The sequence below is a fragment of the Callorhinus ursinus genome, unplaced genomic scaffold (assembly GCF_003265705.2).
Source record: "Callorhinus ursinus isolate GAN/ISIS: 27379988/994484 unplaced genomic scaffold, GSC_fseal_2.0 scaffold42, whole genome shotgun sequence".
Lineage (NCBI taxonomy): Eukaryota > Metazoa > Chordata > Mammalia > Carnivora > Otariidae > Callorhinus > Callorhinus ursinus.
Genome location: NW_027397104.1, coordinates 12,837,254 through 12,844,559, shown reverse-complemented (window position 1 = coordinate 12,844,559; position 7,306 = coordinate 12,837,254). Strand labels below are relative to the sequence as shown.

The window sequence follows — 7,306 nt, the reverse complement described above, 5'->3', positions numbered from 1 at the left end:
ATGCTGGCTCTGCATTTGCTAGCACCAGATTCTGTCTCCTCCCTCACCATTTTGGCCTGTGTGACTGCGCACATGACGTAAGTTCTTTAAGCCTCAGCTTTATTGTCAGGAGAATGGGAATCATGCTATCTTTTGCATGGGATTGCCCAACACAGTGATTATTTAGAGCATCAACTGCATAAGTGTTACTCGACAACACGGCTTTAGTGAGGTTTTATTTGAACAGCGTTCAAGTGATGTATTAGGTTCCAAAGAAGGAAGAGGACAGCGGCAGGAGACGGTGTCACTTGTAAGGTCGCTGTGCAGAAGGCAGACGCACCACGCTTTGATCATTTCATTTGACCGGAGGAGAAGAGTCCCAGGCTGTTCCAGGTAACTTACCACTTTGCTTTGTGAGCTTTGGGAGTATTCTTTAACTTCTCTAGACTTCGGTATCTTCATAGCTAAATTGAGCATAATACTGCGATCTTACAGGAGATAAGGAACCTGAAAGTCTTTGTGATAGAAAACACGAGTGTGAAAGTACATGTTAATATAGTGCAATTAACCTTAAAAATTAATATGATTGTAGACCATTCCTTTTTTTGCACAGTCCACATTATTTTATATCCATGTGGCCTCTGCCATTTATTAAAATATTATTTTCTCTGTTCATTAATTTCTGTGCGGCTAACTAATACTGCCTTCGTACTTTATAAAGGGTCCTAGAAAAGCAATATTTTCCAGATGTTTCAGGCAAAAGAGTTAGAAGAGAACTGCTATACCACTGAAAATAGGTAACTGTTTTCAATATTTTTTTCCTACTAAGAAAATAATCGCTTCCTTCTAAAGAACTATTATTTTTTAGGGCAATGTTTTCACTATTCGAAAAGATTATCTGGAACATATCTCAAACCTCTACTTTCTTCTGCTAAATATTTCTAATAGCATTTGTGCAGCTAGGCTGGGAAAGTATGCAAAAATCCCCTAGCATTTTCAGATCAAGCCACGTGAATTTAATACATACCACCTCAAAGAGGAACATTACCACCCTAGCACTATGTAGTGAGGACAAAACTGAGAGATTTCTTAGAATATATGGGTTTAATTTTCTGTTAACTGAGAGTGATTGACAGTTCGTGGAAATCTGCCTCTAAAATAACCTGTTTGCACCACCCTTAGTTTTATTTGGTATAAAGGAAATTGCTTGTTGCTTACTCCTCCAGCTATCAGAAATTCTCTTTCCTTACTATCCTAACTGCCTAAATCCCTATGGATCTATCATACAAAATCTATGTTAATCTACTTTAGTTTTTTTTTTAGCCCATTCTTTCCGTTTCAGCTTGAGAATTGATTGAAATAAGATGATGTGTGTAAACCTACAATGTAGTCTAGATCTAAAGTCATTATATGCACCTAGGGGATTTTAATAAAATTTGAGGTTTTAGAATTTTAAGATCCTATTTCCAAAAGGAGAAGTTTTGTTTCATTTCACATGCATGGCCAAAGAGCAGCTATACTGTACTCTGTACTGGTAAAAATAGTAGTCCCAAGTAAGAAAGAGGACTTAGAAGAAAAAGCCAAACCAAATTTATTTTATCTGCAGAACTTGGCTTAAGGGGGATTTTGAAACAATCGCTAAATACGGTCTTTGATGAAGGAGAGGGGGAGGGGAAAAGCACTTGAGAGACTGGTCTGGTCACTTGGGGATACACGGCACACTCTAAGGAAACTTCAGACTTCAAATACTTGTTTCTTTTTGCTCCCCTCTAAAGTTTTCACCCATCCCAAGACTCTCAACATGTTGCTCATTCAGAGGCCATTGCTGGAAGCTGGAAGCTGAGAATGAGGTGGGGTTGGGGAATGAGTTTTGGGAATTGTTTTTCTTTTCTTGGACTTGACTGAATGTCTATGCTTCCCTACTCCCCACCCCATCCTGGGCTCTGAGTCCAGAGAGGGGATCTGCATATCTGTGGACCGTGGTTCAGAGAAAGTCTTTGTCCTGAAGAAACTCTATCTGGTCTCCTAAACCACATGGATCGGTTCACCGTGAAATCTTCATAGGCTTGTGTCCACACTTTAGACTTTCATCTGGTCTGCCACTGACATTCTAGAACATCGTTCCTCCATTTCACGGGCACACTGTTGGTGGTAAAAGAGAGGATGTTAGGTGCTACATGGGTAAATATTTTATTTTGATTGTTATGTACTTTTAATGCATGTGAAAAACATTAGTTCTCCATTTCTAACAGTGATGTAAAGTTTCTTTAATTTCTTTACTTCTTTACATGCATTTATTTACATTAAAAGTGTGAGTTGATTTAAAGGCAAATATTAAAAAAGTTCTGGAGGATCTCAGGTATGGCAGCAAACATGAAGGTGATGTGTGAATAGTTGAGGTTAGGGAAGTGCTGTGATAACTCTAGGCTAGCTCCTTCCTTATTCCCAGACCCACAAACTAGTTAGATTCAAGAGTCAGGATGCCTCTGCATGCTGGCCTTTGCTTGCATGTTGGCAATGATGGGGGAAAGACACCTCAGGAGGTGCTAGGAGATCTTTAACCTAGAGAGGGGTGATGAATAGGAAAGAAGGAGGCACAGGGAATGACACAAATAGAGAAAAGGACATTGTGAATTAACAGTTGGTATTTGTGAAGATTTCCTGAAAGAAAGAAGCCTTAATTGGCAGTAGCAAGAGCTCCCCGGGTGGAGAAGAGGAAAGAAATGATGCATTCTACTCTCATTTCTTAAACCACAACCCCAAGTTTTGAGCTTTTGGTTAATTTGGGGGAGGTGGGGAGAGGCCAGGCTGTAATTTCATTCCTGACACAGGCTTTCAAGTGTATGCAGCTTGGTAGTCACGGCTTCTCCGGTGAAGGACAGAAGGAACAGGGTAGTATTCTCTGTGACCAGTCCAGCCCAAGGGCAAATAGGGCAACAGCCAAATGGGGCAACCACCTGAGGGACCACCACTGGCCTGAGCAGAAAGGAGAAGGAGTTCCTTCTTGTATTTAATACGTTCCAGAAATGTCCCATTTCATTTTTTGGGAGTGTCTTTGAGCAGGGTAACTGTTTCTAAGAAAGAGGGTCTGCTTAAACCTCTGCAGTCCTTGGAGGGGTCTGGGGAGGGAGCAATGCTGGAGATCTTGCTCTTCTTGGCGGTTTTTTCCTTTCCTTCTTAAATCAGGCATGCTTGATAGAAAAGTCAACTACTGGCAGCCTCAGCTTGGAGAGGCTTGAGTTCTTTTTTGAACATGAACAAAGAAAAATAATTTGCTCTTTCAGAATAACACAGAACAGGGATGTCTAATAGAAATATAAAGTGAGCCACATTTATCATTTTTAATAGACATATTACAAAAATAAAAATTAATGGGAAATTAATTTTAATGGTATATTTTAACTGATGTATAAAATATTTTAGTTAATATACAAAACACTGAAATATTTTTCATTTTTTTAATGTAAATATTTGCTATCTGGGGCATATTTTCCACTTAGAGCATGTGCTAATTAAGATGTTTAATTGTCACTGGAAATAATGTTCAGATTTTATAATATATGCAGTTGAAAAAGTAGATTCATATATCCCAAATGTTTCAAACATGCTTAAAGTTTCCAATAACCAAATTGAATGTCAGTGTATATAATTATATTTATTATTTCAATTAACTTAAGTTAGATGAAAATTAAATTTTATTTCTTCAGTTCTGCTAGCCATGTTTCAGGTGCACAGTATCATATGAGGCTAAGTGGAAAATGTATTGGATCATTAGGATAGAAGAAAAACAATAAAAATAATTTTGGGGGGTCACTTTTAGCCCCCTTTCTTCTGTAATGATTACCAAAGTAGGAATTTCATAGGAAACTGGGTGATAAAAGCTAAGAAAACCTCATTCCAGACCGAGATCCATCATTGATCAGGTTTTCCTCTCCTGTAATTCAAGGAGAATGGTACCTGCTCCTCTACCTTGTTGGTTTTTGCAGAAGACACTTTGAAGATTCATTGTGGCCCAAGAGTAATGGACGTATGGGGTTTGAATGGTCCTCAAATACCTTAACCAATGGTTCTCAAGTGCTTGTCCACAGACCCAGCATGTGTGCTTCCCACATGACATTCCTTTATACTTTTAAGCTTTTTTCACAAAATCTTTTTGTAACTGGGTTTAACAGCTCCAATTCCTCCAAAAAAATCTGACCCCCTCCCTCACCCCAGGTCATGACTTCAATTTCACTGTCCTGGGCCCTCTTTCCTGAACATGTTCTTGTTTGTCTGTATCCTCAATTATGGTGGCTTGAACCGAACGTACTTAAGATAAGATTAAGATTAATGTACTTAATGAGCAGTGTGAGGTAGAGTAGCACAGTCATCTTCCCGATCTAGATACAGTGCTTCTATGAATGTAGTCTCTAGCTTTTGTATTTGCTTGCTTTTCAGTTTTTTTTTGTAGCCACAGTCACTTGACTCATATCAAGCTTATCAGTAACTGAAACCCCCATTTTTTCTCTTCTTGTACTTGTTTAATTTGGTTGTAGTTTTTGAAATGCCTCACTTTCTTTTTTTCTTTTTTTCTTTTTTTTTTAATAAAAAAGAAAGTTGATCTAGCCTCTACACTATTTGGGGCAGTTAGACATCTTTTTACCCCATCCAACATTTTAAACCATATTGTATGCAATCGGAACAGAGGGTGTAAGGGGGTTAAGGAGTCTTAGGTAAGTACCTCTCAAACTTTAATGAACACTTTCTGCACTGTAGCTCTTGTTAAAATGCAAATTCTACCCCAGTAGATCTGGGGTGGTGTCCATGATTTTACATTTTTAGCAAGCTTCCATGGATTACATTTTGAGTAACAAATTCTTAGGGTATCTGAAAGTTTCTTTTTAAACAACCAATCCTCCTTCCACATTTTCTTCATTATCAGATGAATATACATTTTCTCACTGTAAAACAACTCTCTGGGATCCTTTTAGAATTTTGAAATTCTCAGCTCCTTAAGGGAAGAGATGCCACGTATACTCTTCTTTTGGGTTTCCTCACAGTCTGATAAAATGAAGACTGTTGATAAATAGTGTTAATTTTTACTGAGTTTGTTTGGCTTCTCCATGAGAGCTAGGGAAGGCCATAATCATGGAGGCCTCACCAAGGAGGCCGTGGCAACTAACGCCAAAACAGTTGTCAATCTCTGGGAAATATTTCTTTTAAAGATTTTATTTCTTTGAGAGCGAGAGTGATTGAGAGAGAAAGAGAGAGAGAGAGAGAACACAAGCAGGGAGGGGCAGAGGGAGAGGGAGAAGCAGACTCCCCACTGAGCAGGGAGCCCGACATCATGACCTGAGCCAAAGGCAAATGCTTAACTGACTGAGCCCCCCAGGTGCCCCTGGAAAATATTTTTCCAATTGGTTTTGTATCATATTTTAACTTTATTGTCCTCAGTTCTGATTCATTTTGTTAGAATTAAAAAGAAATCAATGTAAAACATGAATACCGGAGGTTGTTTAATTTCATTGAAGGGTGGAGGAGAGAGGAAGGCGAAGAGAGGGTGTGGTGGTATGTGTTGTAGGTGAGGAAAACAATTTGTGGAAAAGTGAATTTAGTCCTGTCGGAAGATTTGGGGCCCCTCAATGTCACTTACACCCCCGGATGCAGACCCAAAGTGAGGAAAAATTGAGGGTTTTTTTGTTTTTTTTTTTCCAGAATAGAAATTTGCTCCAGGTTTTTGTTTCGTTTTGTTTTTTGTTTCTAATCTAAGAATGATTTCTTTATCATTCTTAGATCTATATTCCCCTTAGATGCCCCTATCCCTCTCCACCGTTAGAGCTTTTTTTCTTCTTAAACTTCTTGGGTTCATCTGGCTTCATATTGCTGTTGGCACACTTTTTTGAAAGCCTTGTTTGTCAAAGTGTCTTTCTAGTAATGCAGATAGCCCTCAGTTGATACCTTTAATGTGGTTTTGGTATCGTCGTTGCTCTACAGAAATGAATTTGACTGAATCTGTCTATTCACCAAAGCAGGGCTGACAGAAGGTGGAAAAAACCAGGTGTGTCTCACACTTGCAGGTCTGAAAGGGGCACCGTTGGAGTGTTCTGTGCTCTCCACGAAATCTCCGAGGCCGTGCTGAGTGACTAGCCACAGAAGGCAGGAGATGTGAAGGAGTCCCAGTTTGGCTGGCTTTGTGCAGTCAAATGCAGCCAGCCCTGTTTGTGTGTGAAGGGACTGGGCTTTCCCCAAGCCGTTGGTCATGATGCAAGAACAGACTTTCCCCTCTCTGGATTCCTGGCATAAAATGGCTGCCAAGATATTTTAGAACAGAACTTGGAAAGTATGTTCTGACCACTGGAACACGGTAACAAGAGCCCTTTGATATTTTTGTGTTTGCTGTGATGGGGCTGGCACCTGTTTCCTCTTAGGTGAGGATTCTGAGGTAGCAGTAGTTGATGCAAGCTTAGGACCCGGCTACTTCTGTTCAGAATACACTGTGTTGGCAGGGGTGGTGGGGCTATGTGAATTGGGAATCCTTCAGGAACAGCAGTTTACAGATGAGTTCTAGTGGAGCCCATCAGGGAGAAAAAGAAACCAAACACAACGGGGAATGTTTAACAATTGAAACCAGTCCTTGCTTGTGTGGTCCTGTGTTTCACCACATCACTGTGAAAACGGACTGCTGGGAGGAAAACTGAAGTGCTGATCGTTTGTGAAGCCAAAAACCTGTTGATGGCTCTTTATAAGGTATAGGAGAAAATGGCAAAACTCTCAAAACTTCAGGGAAGTTACTTCATCGGTCTGATAACCACAGGCCACCAGGCTGTTGGGTCACGGGATCACAGCTGCATGAGGACGAAAATAGGAGGGTGGGCTGATCCAGACTCAGAAACAATTCCAAAGTGCTCTAGGACTTCCCAGGAGTTCTGGAAAGTCTTTTTATATTTATTTTTAAATAAAGTGGTTTTTTTTTTTTTTGCATTGAGAATTAACCTATGCTCATTAAAAATATAATATGCCAACAAGCAGAAAAATAAACAGTATAACCTCTGCTCCCACTGCCTAGGGTCAACCCCCCACCCCCACCGACTGTGATGCATTCTTTTTGTTGTTGTTTTGTTTCCTAAGCTTTGGACAAAAACGTAATTATATCCATATGGTAGATACAATGTTGACTCCTTTTTAAAACTTCAGCTTATACCATCAGTCTGTTTCAAAGTTGTCAAGAACATTTTGTCATGTAAGTCTTAATGGCTATTTTGTAGGTTTATGCCAAAAATTACTTATTTGTCCCTGTGCTGTTTGGCTTTCTTTCTTTCTTTCTTTCTTTCTTTCTTTCTTTCTTTCT

At 39.6% G+C, this 7,306-nt stretch overlaps 1 long non-coding RNA gene across 1 annotated transcript in view; it reads left to right on the top strand.

Annotated features, from left to right (window-relative positions):
* Positions 1-267: 267 nt before the first annotated feature.
* LOC141370693 (uncharacterized) overlaps positions 268-7,306 on the top strand; it is a 171,939-nt gene continuing 164,900 nt past the window's right edge. Inside the window, exon 1 of the long non-coding RNA XR_012374955.1 lies at positions 268-372. This is a non-coding gene — a long non-coding RNA (uncharacterized lncRNA). The remainder of the gene's footprint in view (positions 373-7,306) is intronic.